This window comes from Lethenteron reissneri, chromosome 20 (genome assembly GCF_015708825.2).
Source record: "Lethenteron reissneri isolate LAM-NWPU_2019-01 chromosome 20, ASM1570882v1, whole genome shotgun sequence".
Lineage (NCBI taxonomy): Eukaryota > Metazoa > Chordata > Hyperoartia > Petromyzontiformes > Petromyzontidae > Lethenteron > Lethenteron reissneri.
In genome coordinates, this window is record NC_083798.1 from 417,487 (window position 1) to 430,808 (window position 13,322).

A 13,322-nucleotide genomic window follows, 5' to 3' on the forward strand; every position below is an offset into this window, starting at 1 on the left:
GTTGTGGGGCATATTAACGGGGTTGAGGTGCGAATCCTGGTCGATACAGGAGCATCGGCGACTATTGTTTCCGAATTGATTTATAACATTCTTCCCGTTCAAAGCCGTCCTTTGCTTCCCGTTGATGTTCCGTGCTACGCTGCTAACGGGGGCTCACTGGGCATTATTGGACAAATCCGTGCGCAAATTTGTATTGGGGATATTAAATTTTCTGGCCCAATATTGGTCTCCTCCTCGCTGGCGGTTCCGTGCCTGCTGGGGACGGATTTCTTGGCCAAAATGCCGATTCGTATCCTGGTCGATCAGGGTTGCATTGAGCTCCCGTCGGGCCGACGTGTTTCGTTCCTGCCATCCCCCTCTACGGGTCGGACGGCGTTTGCGACGGTACCGGCGCTGGTTGCAAGGACAGTACGCGTACCGCCGGGAGCCCAGATGCTCGTGCCTCTTAGGCTACGTCGACCATTTGCTAAGGGGATTGGGGACCAGGGGGTTCTGCTAGGACCATCTAGGGTCGGGGTTAGCGGACTTGACTTAATACCGGCCCAGACCATCGTAAAAGGGGACGGGGACCCTTTCATCGTGGTCCTCAATGTGGGGTCGCGTACGGCGGTGGTTCCTCAAGGGACCGTGCTTGCGCACGCAACGCCGGTGCCCTGTGAGGAACCCGTCATTAATCACGTAAGCACTGCTCCTCCACCGCGACCACATACGGACAGTGATGAAGGGTGGCTCGATGCGCTTTGTGCGGGATCGTCGGACCTGTCCGACTCACATCGTGAAAAGCTTAGAATCCTTCTGCGCGAGTTTTCCGACCTTTTTAGTCAAAACAAATATGATCTGGGCTGTACTAATCTGCTGCGACACCATATTGACACGGGTGACAGCGCGCCAATACGCCAGAATCCTTTTCGGTTAAGTCCTGCCGAAAAGGACCATGTCAAATCGGCCGTTGATGACATGTTAGCCGCCGATATCATTTCTCCTTCTACCAGCCCTTGGGGTGCGCCGATTGTCTTAGTTAAAAAACATGACGGCTCGTTGCGCTTTTGCGTCGATTTTCGTCGGCTGAACAAAATTTCTGTTGCCGACGCATACCCGCTTCCACGGATGGACGAATCGCTTGACGCCTTGGCGGGGGCGCGATTCTTCTCCACATTGGATTTGCTTTCGGGATTCTGGCAGCTCCCTCTGGATGACGATTCAAAACCTAAAACTGCTTTCCGTACACCGCACGGCCTTTTCCAATTCAACCGGTTGCCGATGGGGCTCCACTCAGCGCCGGCAACTTTCCAGCGATTGATGGAATTGGTCTTGGCTGGTTATAATGGGATTCATGTTTGATTTATTGGACGACGTCATCGTCTTCAGTTAAACATTCGACGAACACCTCCAGAGGTTGCGGGCGGTTTTTCTCAAAATGCGGGCTGCTAATTTGAAATTCAAACCCCAGAAATGTCATTTGTTACGCGAATCAGTGCGGTATTTGGGACATATCGTCGGACGCTCAGGTATTGCTACCGATTCCGCCAAAACGCAATGTGTCAGCTCCTGGCCGACTCCCACCTCGGTGGGAGAGGTCAGGAGTTTCGTTGGATTCGCGTCATACTACCGACGGTTTGTCGCTGATTTTGCGACGATTGCAAAGCCCTTACATGCTTTGACATCGAAGGGGGTCAGGTTTCACTGGGGACAGGAGGAGGAGGCTGCTTTTCGATCCCTCCGGGACGCTCTGGTGAGGGCTCCGCCATTGATTTATCCTGACTTTACTAAACCCTTTTTGCTCGATACGGACGCGAGCAACACTGGAATTGGGGGCGTGCTTTCGCAGGTGGTTGACGGCGTGGAACGTGTGGTAGCGTACGGCAGTCGGGTGTTGTCTCCGGCGGAACAATGATACTGTGTCACCCGTCGGGAACTATTGGCAGTTGTTAACTTCATTCAACAGTATCGCCCATATCTGTACGGTCGTCATTTCACCGTCCGCACAGATCATGCGGCACTACAGTATGCCCTGCGAGTTCAACAGCCATCGATGGTTGGAGATTCTCCAGGACTTCGATTTTGAAACTACGTATCGTAAGGGCGTTCGCCACACGAATGCAGACGCTCTGTCATGGCTGCCAACCACCTTCGAATGTGCATGCCTCCTTGGTTCGGGGTGTTGCAAGCCTCCGAATGAGATATCTGATCCGGTCTTGGTGGCTGCCGCTGACGCGCCTTCGATGACGGGTCCGATTGAACAACAGGGAAAGGATTCCTTGCTGGGGTTGCCTGTTGCTGAATGGGGGCGCCTCCAGATGGAGGACACCTCCCTCCTCGCTTTACGCCGTCGCATCGGGGGAGCTGGTCGGGGGGGGAATGTCGACTCGTGGGGGTTGGTTCAGGGTCTGTTGATGCATTGGGACGGGAGATCCCGCCGACACCGGCTGGTGGTGCCTTCTGTTTTGAGGGGTAGAGTGGTGTGGGCTGCGCATGAGCGTCTTGTTGTATATGTTGGATTATGAAATTTTGATAAAAATAATAAAAATTAATAATTTTCCAAAAAATGTGCAAAGCGCATTAATTATGTTAATGTATGTATTACCATGCATAAATTAAGATAATGCGTGTAATTATATGCATAAATTATGATAATCACGGATATAATCGTAGTAATTTATGCGGATGCTTGCGATTATGTTAATGTGTGCAGTTATGATAATTTGCTTAGTTTCGTTTATCCAGAGTTATCAATCAGGATAACACGATTATCATAGATTCATTTACCGATTATCCTAGTGTGTGTTATAATATTTTAGGTCTCCATTTTCATATCTCATCGCAGGTAACAGCTTATGAATAAGACAGTTTTGCATGGACTTGGAAGGAACACTCGATATGCTTCTGTGATAACAATTTTATTCTAACAAACAAGTGACATTCTATCATGCAGGTCAAACATGCGTCAATAATTCATTTGCGAGACTATGCATTTAACTAAATTGAATAACCAAACTCTTATGCATTTGCGATATTATGCATTCGGCTAATATGAATAACTAAAACTCTTATGCAATTACGAGATTATGCATTTGACTAAAATGAATGAATAAACACTTATGCATTTGCGAGACTATGCATTTGACTAAAATGAATGAATAAACACTTATGCATTTGCGAGAGTTACTTATTTAACGAACTGAATGACTAAAAACCCTCCTAACAATCGTAACCTCTACGTTTCCACCAGACATCTCATTAGTTCGCCCATGTATCGATCACATTCGGCGACTGGCCGAGTTTGAAAACAAGCATGACACACTTCCTATGGCGGTAATAAAAAGCACTTATTGTACCCAAGAGGCGAAAGTATATGTCAATAGATTCATCGGCAAGTATAAAATCCTTTTAACGGAATGTTTGAGTCAATGGTGGGTGAGGGCGTGTGTGGGGGAGCGAATCTGGCTCTGTTTTAATTAATTCTTCGGCGAGACTCTATGACAAAGGAAACTGGTTTGACAAGATATTCTCTGTGCTTCGTGAGCCTGTGCGTGTGGAAACAATACGACCCTGTTAGGAGATTCCTCTGTCCGTGCGAGTTGCAGGCGAGACTTTCTCCGCTGCGAGGTGACCAGCGGCGCTCGGCGGCGCTCGGCGGCGCTCGGTGGCGCTCGTTGTCGCTCGTTGTCGCTCGTTGTCGCTCGTTGTCGCTCGGTGTCGCTCGACGGCGCTCGGTGGCGCTCGGCGGCGCTCGGTGGCGATCGTTGTTGCTCGTTGTCGCTCGTTGTCGCTCGGTGTCGCTCGGTGGCGCTCGGCGGCGCTCGGTGGCGATCGTTGTCGCTCGTTGTCGCTCGGTGTCGCTCGACGGCGCTCGGTGGCGATCGTTGTCGCTCGTTGTCGCTCGGTGTCGCTGGGTGTCGCTCGACGGCGCTCGGTGGCGATCGTTGTCGCTCGTTGTCGCTCGGTGTCGCTCGACGGCGCTCGGTGACGCTCGGCGGCGCTCGGCGGCGCTCGGTGGCGATCGTTGTCGCTCGGTGTCGCTCGACGGCGCTCGGTGGCGCTCGACGGCGCTCGGTGGCGCTCGGCGGCGCTTGGCGGCGCTCGGTGGCGCTCGTTCGGAAGACTTTGACTCTCTGCTTTGCTCGCTTGGCGATCTCCGCCTTTCCTGCGGGTTGTTCGCTGGTCGTCACTCTGACGAGGAGCGATGCTTCGTTCGTGGCAGGGTGGACGTTGGCGTCTTTGTTGGCTTCACTTGCAGCTCGGCGACACAGGGTAGCGATTCTTCTCAGGTGGTGCAGACCTCGGCTTGTAGCTGCGCATCGCTACCCCGCGAACCTCGTCATTCTGGATGACGAAAACTTCTTCGTTGTCGGCGTTGAGATGAGATGGGGCTCAGAGCCCTGGCGATCTGTGGTGGGGCCCGTGGCCCGGACGAGATGGGGCTCAGAGCCCTGGCGATCTCTGGTGGGGCCCGTGGCCCGGACGATCTGCTTTGAATGGATTTTCCTTCGACTTATATGGGAAAATTTTACTCAGTTTCCCGAGTTGTTCAAAGTCTGTCATAAAACATTCCTGTGGGGGTGAACCATCTGCGTCCGTATGTGTGTCGTGTGCGTGTCCGTCCGTGTGTTTCGTGTGCGTGTTTATTAGCTTTGAAGACACAGCTGTGTGTCGTACTGGAAGAAAGGGGTGGGGGGGGGCCTCGTGACGGCGCCACCTGAGTTATTCATTAACCCGACCGATGATTCGCGTTCGCATTGAGTTCTATATATATAAAAAAAATATTCGAATCCATGTTTTTGTTACTGAATGATATGTCGCAAAAACCTACGCGTTAAGCGAGCTTAATTATTCCCTCCCTTGCTCGGGGATCATATCTTTTGTCTCACACAGCTTAAGTTGTTTTGGTTTGGAAGTTGAAATGCGACTTGTTTACTGCTTGGTTCCATTATGCCCAAGTTATGCCGAAACCGTGTTCACGATGTTTCATCGTGATTTGATTTCTTTATGGGGAGATGTTATTTGCTCGTGTGCGCAAATCTTGCTGTCCGTGTTGCGGGGAGACAAAGACGGTTGTTTCCACGGTGGAAGCACCCGGCGCATGCGCTTATTTATTCGAAGGCGTGTGTTAATTTCCTTTGAGCCATTGCCCCAACCTTTATGGGTGTCATTTCCTGGCTTTGTGCCTGTGTGTGGAGATCCTCTCGGAAAGACAAAGGCGGCCGTGTTGCTCGCTTCCCATGGGGTGTTGTGTTTGGTTAATTTTGAGAGCCTTCTCCGCCCTTGATTTCTCTTCTACTTTAATTCCTTACTTATTGTTTGACTTCTTGTGATTATTTAATCTGATATCCCGGCTAGGGATCTTTGTTTTGGAGCGAAATAGATGCCATAATTATTCTTTGATGCTTCGGCCCGGCCGTGTAGAAATTCTTTAAAGGTTAATAATGTCAGTTTTTAATTAACAATGATGGGTCGCGATTCTGGTGCAGACTGTAGTCTGATTTCCAATTGGAGTGAGGATAGATACTGTTTGCTTAATCTTCATGGCTAAGTTGGTAACTTTGTGTATTTAACATGGTTCAAAGACCCGTCTGTGCTTTTTGTCGTCAATGCTGTTTCTTTGTTAAGAATATAATTATCTCTTCCTCCGTGGTGCCTGGTTTTATAAAGCTTTTTACGAAAGGGTGTCATTCTAACCCCCCCGCCTGCCATTCCCCCTCTCTTGTTCCTCTAGTGTGAAATTCGGGGAGTTTTTATGACCTTGATTGCCCTCTTTCATGCCGTCTTTCCTTTGAATTGAGGTATGCGCGCATCTGTGGAAGTGTGGGGGCGTGTTCGTTCCACGTTGCCCCGTGTCTATTAAAAACGATATTATATGTTGGCAGAATGATTCTTAAAAAAAAATATTAAAAATAAAATAAAAAGGGGGTACATACACAACAGTCTCCTCCACCTGGGAACTCAATAGACCCTTGCCATGCTGCAGCTGGATTTTTCTTGGCCGGGCATGGCAAGGGATGTCGGGGATCTGTTAGGGTCATGTCCTCAGTGCGCGCAACGGAAACCACCAGCGCGGGGGTCTAACCCGCCATTGCAATCTATCAAAGTTTCCAGGGTGAACGAGCTTGTTGATATTCTAGGCCCATTCCCCGCTACGCCCAGGGGAAATAGATACCTATTGACCGGGGTAGAATATTTTACGCGCTGGCCTATGGCCTGGCCCCTCGCCAACCAGTCGGCAGCAGCCATCGCGGAGACCTTTGTCCAGGGATACGTCCTCGACAAAGGTGCTCCGGAGCGGCTGCTGACCGACCAAGGTAAAAAATTTTCGGGTAAACTTCTCCACGAAGTCTGCGAGCTCCTGGGAACGAAAAAGATTCGTACCTCCCCATATCATCCGCAAACTAACGGGATGGTGGAGCGTCTGCATCGGACTATCACGTCCATGCTGTCCCAACAGGTCTCTGACTCACAGACCGATTGGGACCTTCAGATTCAGGGGGTGTTGGCGGCATACAGAATGGCTCCCCATGCGGCAACGGGATTTTCGCCCTTCTTCCTAATGTACGGCCGTGAGCCTAACCCACCTGTTCCGACCCAGCTGCAGATCTCCACGCCGCGGGGTAAATCTAAATTGGCCGAACATGTTAAATTCAATATCGCTAAATTGACAGAGGCACGGGAGGCGGCTATGCAGAATTCGGACCTCCGCCAGAAGGCTAATGAGAGGCTCAGGCTGGGTCGGGCGCATGTGCTTCAGTGGAAACCAGGTGACAGGGTGTGGTTGCACTGTCCCCAAGTACCACTGGCAACCTCCTCTAAGCTGGTGCGGCCGTGGCGGGGTCCTGTGGAAGTAGTGCAGGTTTTGCGGCCACAGTGTGTGCGTATCAAATGGGGGAAGCCTCGGTGGTTCGTGCACCCCTCCAGATTGAAACCGTTCGTTGCGGTCCGGGTTCCCACTTCACACACGCGTGGCCAAACATGTGAGGGGTCCGCCGACTCCCGGGCTCCGACTTCGCTGCTCTCCCCTAACTTGCCGCCAACTGTTCCGCCTCCAGGTGCACCGGGAGTGACGGGCTCACGCCCGCCAACCCCTCCTGGGGATGTCGGGGGTCACTCAGCAGCAAAGAATGACTCCCTCGAAACCGGACTGTTGACACCCACCATTGCACCAACCGGGGTTGCCCCATGTGACGGGCCTGCTGCAAGAACGCGCGCAAAAATGCGCAGACTTTTGTGAGGTCCTGAAAATTGTATATATGTTGTTTTCCTGAGAATTGTATATGTGTTGTTTTTTTTTTCCTGAAAATTGTATATATATGTTGTTTTTTTACGGGATTCGGTATTTATTCGGGGGGGGGGGGGGGTGCGTCGGGTTATTTTCTCTTTCCTGTTGTTATTGTTCTTGTTGTTAAAAATTTGTGAGGCACACACGGGTTCAAGGGGGGGATACATCTTTATTGTTATTTTGTTGCAGCCGGGACGGCTGCGAGCTGTACAGGGGGGGGGTGATGTAGGGGTGTTACGGAGGGGCTGTTATACAGTTGTATCAGACGGTAAACAAACACAGTGGGCGTGGCTATGTCTGTGCACTGGGAGGTGCTCACAGCGACGTCCGCACCGGGCAGCCTGGGGGGCTGACTCGGAGCTGGGATCCCCCGGGGCCCCACCCCTCAGCGGGGGAGTTGGTATATAAGGGGGTGAGCCGGAGGGCTCGAGGCAGAATGTATGAAGCTTAACCAGTGAAGAAGGAAGATCTGCTAGATAGAGCCCTGGACTCCCCTGGATCGCCGCCCTTGTCAGGGCCGACCAGGACCGAGCCAGTGGCGTGGCCCCGAGAGCCAGAGCCGGTGCTCTTGTCAGAGCTGGTCTGGGGACTCCGGGCGCCGTAAGCCCAGCTAGCCAGGCTGGGCTAGCTAGCCTCCCCTAGCCCGATAGTGGAGGACCGAGAGGTAGGCTAGGTGTAGCCTAGAGTGTGCCTCCCCAGTTAGATGGGTGAAGGGGCCGACACCCCTTCCAGTGTTGTATGTCCCGGTCTGTATTGTACCTGGTACGGAATAAATAAGTGTGCCTCCAACCCCGGCGTCCAAGTCCTCCTGAACGTTATCTATATATATAAAATCGTGCATGTCTGTCTGTCTGTGTGTGTGTGTGGATTTCGGACCATACGCACTTTCATTGGACGGCGGTTGCCCCTGGCAACGGCTAGCGACGCCTTCGCCGCTTTCATTGGACCTGGCAACGGCTAGCGACGCCTTCGCCAAGGGCTGCAGTTTCATTGGACGGCGGTTGCCCCTGCCAACGGCTAGCCACGCCTTCGCCACTTTCATAGGCTCCGTAAATAATTAAATAATAGCCATTACACAGTATTGTTGGAGCGCTGAGGGGGGGGGGGAAGGCACGCCACCCGTACCCCGCCTCTGCCGGGTGGACAATTTTGGCGAGGCCGCAGGCTCTGCACGCTACTAGGCCTCGACACCCACCACGCCACTCTGAGGTAAATTCATCAAAGTTTTTCCTACTCTTCACTCCACCCCCACCACAATGTGTGCAATTAATATTACTTTTAAACCCAACGCGCCAACAATCGATTACTTAAATGTTCACTGTACAAATAGTCATTAAGCTGGGTCAGCGTACTGCCAGTCTATCATGTAGACTGTAGCCTGCTTATTAAACTCGGTGAGCGTACTGCCACTCTATCATGTACACTCTAGCCTGCTTATGAAGCTGACTGCGTGTACTGGCAGTCTATAATGTGGACTGTAGCCTGGTTATTATAATCGATTCTTTATATGTTCTTTGTACAAATAGTCATTAAGCTGGTTGAGCGACCCCAGTTCCATTCCAACTCACGCCCACCACCGCTGACGATTATTTGAAACGGACCTGGGCCTCCCCTAGGTCGACTCAGCCTCAAACGCGTAACTGCTGTCGTGTGTGAACATCGTCACTGGGGAGACAAAGGCGGCCGGCCATCGTGGATCCAAGTCCCGGGCGAAGCCGGGTCATGTGTATGTGTGTATGTGTTTATGTGTATGTCTGTGTGTCTCTATGTATGTGTGTATGTATGTGTGTGTATGTGTTTGTGTGTATGTGTGTGTGTATGTATGTCGGTTTTTTTGTATGTCTTTATGTGTATGTCTGCGTGTCTGTATGTATGTGTGTATGTACGTGTGTGCATGTATGTGTGTATGTATGTGTGTATGTGTTCTGTGTATGTATGCGTGTGTATGTATGTGTGTTATGTGTGTGTCTGTGTGTCTGCATGTATGTGTGTGTGTATTGTGTATGTGTTTGTGTGTATGTATGTGTGTGTTTGTGTGTATGTGTTTGTTTCTGTGTAGGTATGTGTGTATGTGTGTATGTGTTTGTGTGTATGTCTGTGTGTGTATGTATGTGGGTTTTTTTGTATGTGTTTATGTCTATGTCTGTGTGTCTGTATGTATGTGTGTATGTACGTGTGTGTATGTGTTTGTGTGTATGTATGTGTGTATGTATGTGTGTGTATGTGTGTGTATGTGTTTGTGTGTTTGTGTGTATGTGTGTGTATGTGTTTGTATGTGTTTGTGTGTTTACGCTCGCATTACACAAATGTGTTGCAGGTCTAAGGCGTTCCTCGCGCAGCATTGCCGCTTTATTATTGCAGTCGTTTACTGCCGTGCGCACCCTGAAAGTCGTGTGTGTCTGCAGCAAGCGCGTGTATGTGTACCTATGGACGCGCGCGCGTGTGTTGTGTAGGGGGAACGGTAGTGTAGTGCTTAGCGTGCTGTCTGTGTCTGTGTGTGTGTCTGTGTGTGTGTCTGTGTGTGGTGTGTGGGGAGCGGTAGTGTAGTGCTTAGCGTGCTGTCTGTGTGTCTGTGTGTGTGTGTCTGTCTGTGTCTGTCTGTGTGTGTCTGCGTGTGTCTGTGTGTGTGTCTGTGTGTGTGTCTGTGCGTGTGTGGTGTGTGAGGAGCGGTGGGTGTAGTGCTTAACGCTACGCTGCGCTACCAACCCGGCGAACCGAGTTCGATTCCCGCTCACGGCCACCACCGGTGACGATTATTTGAACCTCCCCTAGGTCGACTCAGCCTCAAACGAGTAACTGGTGTGGCGTATTAACATCGGCACTGGGGAGACAAAGGCGGCCGGGCGTGGTGGATCCAAGTCCCGGGCGAAGCCGGGTCATGTGTATGTGTGTATATGTTTGTGTATGTCTGTGTGTCTGTATGCATGTGTGTATGTATGTGTGTGTATGTGTTTGTGTGTATGTATGTGTGTGTGTATGTATGTGGGTTTTTTTGTATGTGTTTATGTGTATGTCTGCGTATCTGTATGTATGTATGTACGTCTGTGGATGTGTTTGTGTGTATGTATGTGTGTGTCTATGTATTGTGTGTATGTGTTTCTGTGTATGTATCTGTGTGTATGTATGTGTGTTATGTGTCTGTCTGTGTGTCTGCATGTATGTGTGTGTGTATTGTCTATGTTTTTGTGTGTATGTATGTGTGTGTTTGTGTGTATGTGTATGTCTGTGTGTTCTGTCGTGGGCAGTGCTGTGGGGGGAGGGCCAATGCCCATTGGCCTCTCCCCTCATGGCGTCTGTGACCACCACAGTGGCTAAACGGGGGCTCTGGACGGGTGTGAGGGGCTGGTAACCCCTCCACCTTCAATTCATTACCACTAAACCACGAATTAAACATAAACCTGTAACAAATAAGCTTGTGCCGGAGGCCCCGGGGGGTCAGGCTTTTATGACGTCTCCTGGCCAAACCCCATTTGGCGGAGCCAGGAGATTGAATTTTCACCCTCGGGGCTCCTCCAGAAACAACAAAAAACCATTGCGGATGGCCACGTGGAATGTTCGAACGCTCACTGCGGAGGAGAGGCTGCCACTCCTCTGTCGGGAGCTGGACCGGTACCGCCTGGATCTCTGTGGCATTCAGGAGGTCCGGTGGACCGGTTCTGGCTCCTGCCACCATGAGGGGTGGACAGTCCTCTACTCGGGGCAGGAGACTGCCAAACAACAGGGTGTGGCTCTTCTTCTGAACAAAAGAATGAAGGGGGCGTGGGAGCGTGGCGGTGAGGTGTGGGAAGCTGTAAGCCCCAGGATACTTTGGGCTCGCCTTCCCATCAACCAGAGGCGAGGAGTGGTGGTCGTGGTTACTTATGCCCCCACCGAAGACGAACATCCGTGGAGGGATGCAAGCAAAGCCGATGAGTCAGACGCTTTCTATGACCTCCTGTCACAGGTGCTGGCTAAAGTGGCCACTCGGGACAGAGTCATCTTGTTGGGTGACTTCAATGCCCGAGTTGGTCATGATGCTGACACCTGGTCTGGAGTGATTGGAAGGCATGGGCCAGATCAGCTCAATAATAACGGTAGGAGGCTGCTAGATTTTTGTGCAGCCCATGGGCTTGTAATTACCAACACGCTCTTCCGGCATCGGCGCATCCACACAACATCATGGATACATGCCGGGTCCAAGCAAGAACATCTGCTGGACTACATAGTGACGGACCAGCGGATGCGAACCCATGTCCTTGACACCAGGACCTACCGTGGAGCTGATCTGTCCTCTGACCATCGACTAGTCATCTGTAAGATGCGCCTGCCTTTCTTCCACTCCGGTGGTGGGTGTACACCCAGGATCCCATTCCAACCAAAAGTGGCCTGGTCTCAGTTAGCTGATGAAAGTTGCAAGCGAGAATTTCATCATCGCTTGCAGCTGGGGTTGGCATCGTCCCCCACTCCACCTGATGTCGAGGGTAAATGGGCGAGGTTTAAGACTGTGACTCATGCAGCTGCAATGGCTGCTTTGGGTACGCTGTCCAGACCTCCCCAGAAACCCTGGCTGACAGAGGAGGTGTTCAGGTTAATTGAGAAAAAGCGACAGGCCCACTCTCATCGCCTACAGCATCCCACGTCAGAGAATGAGGAGGTTTACCGCAGCCTTCGCTCGGAAGTTCGGAGAGCCGTAAGGCGTTGTAAGGATGGGTGGTGGTCGCGGGTTGCTGAGGAGATGGAGTCTGCCTCAGTGGCCCGTGATCACAAATCACTATTTAACTCCATCAAAAAAGTAACCTGCAGCGCCACACCTATTACCATCATTAGAGGAAAAAACGGTGATCCAATCTCCGACCCCCAGGAACAGGTTTGCAGATTTTCTGAGCATTTCTGTGAGGTCCTGGGGGAGGGAAATTCTCTCAGCCAGGAAAACATCATGGCACAAAGTGGGGATAACCCTGCTGAGGCTGCGGTGCCTCAAATATTGGAAGAGGTCACCCCCTGTGAGTGGCTGGCTGAGGTTCCAGCTGTTGAGGAAGTACTGAGGGCGATCCGGAGTCTGAGACCAGGGAAGGCACCGGGCAGAGATGATCTCCCAAGCGAAATGCTGAGGGAGGGTGGCGTTTGTGCACAGACTGCCCTATATGACATCATAACAACAGTCTGGACCACTGGACGGGTTCCGCAGGACTGGAAGGATGCCCTGGTGGTCCCCCTCTTTAAGAAGGGGGACCGCACAGACTGTAACAACTACAGGGGCATCTCACTCCTCAGTGTGCCGGGTAAGGTCCTGGCAAGGATTATTCAACATCGCCTTGCTAGGCACGCTGAGGAGGGGCTTGCGGAGCCCCAATGCGGTTTCAGGAAAGGGCGGTCCTGCACAGATGCCATATTTTCTGTCCGTCTGCTACAGCAGAGGTGTAGGGAATTCCAAAAAGACCTACATCTCTGCTTTATTGACCTGGTCAAGGCCTATGATACCATCAGTAGGACTGGACTCTGGGTTGTTCTTCGTGCTTTCGGAGTCCCTGACCCTCTGCTCACGATCATTAAGGACCTTCATGATGGTGAGCGGGCCCGGGTAAAACTACGTGGCCGGGAGTCGGAGCCTTTCCCTGTACACCTTGGGGTGCGACAGGGATGTCCTCTGGCTCCCACATTATTTAACATCTATTTTGACCGCGTAGTTCGTGAAGCCTTCAATAGCTGTACCGGGGGAATTTCCGTTTGGTACAGATATAATGGGAGGCTGATCGACGCCCGGGTGCGATCAAGGGATGGCTCCCTATTGGTCAACCACGTTATGTATGCCGATGATTTGGTAATAGCTGCTCATTCAGAAGAGGAGTTGGAGGCGCTGCTGCTGAGACTGGAGCGTGCCACTAAGAGGTGGGGCCTTACCATCAGCCCCACCAAAACCAAGCACCTGCCTGGGTATTTTGTACCATCGGACACTCCACCCCCACAACTCCCAATTGGTGATGGGGCAGTTGTGGAGAGAGTGGAGAGTTTCCCATACCTGGGCAGTATGCTTATGACCGGCTCCAGTCTATCAGCAGAGGTCTCACTCCGAATC

The 13,322-nt window shown here is 51.6% G+C and overlaps 1 protein-coding gene across 3 annotated transcripts in view; it reads left to right on the forward strand.

Moving 5' to 3' along the window:
- Window positions 1-13,322, forward strand: part of LOC133344532 (monoacylglycerol/Diacylglycerol O-acyltransferase-like) — a 46,320-nt gene that overhangs the window by 2,879 nt on the left and 30,119 nt on the right. Inside the window, exon 2 of one of the 3 annotated variants that reach the window (XM_061554509.1) lies at window positions 7,038-7,220. The exons of the other annotated variants lie outside the window; for them this stretch is intronic. The gene's annotated coding sequence lies outside the window, so the exon portion shown is untranslated. The remainder of the gene's footprint in view (window positions 1-7,037; window positions 7,221-13,322) is intronic. 3 annotated transcript variants of the gene reach the window in all.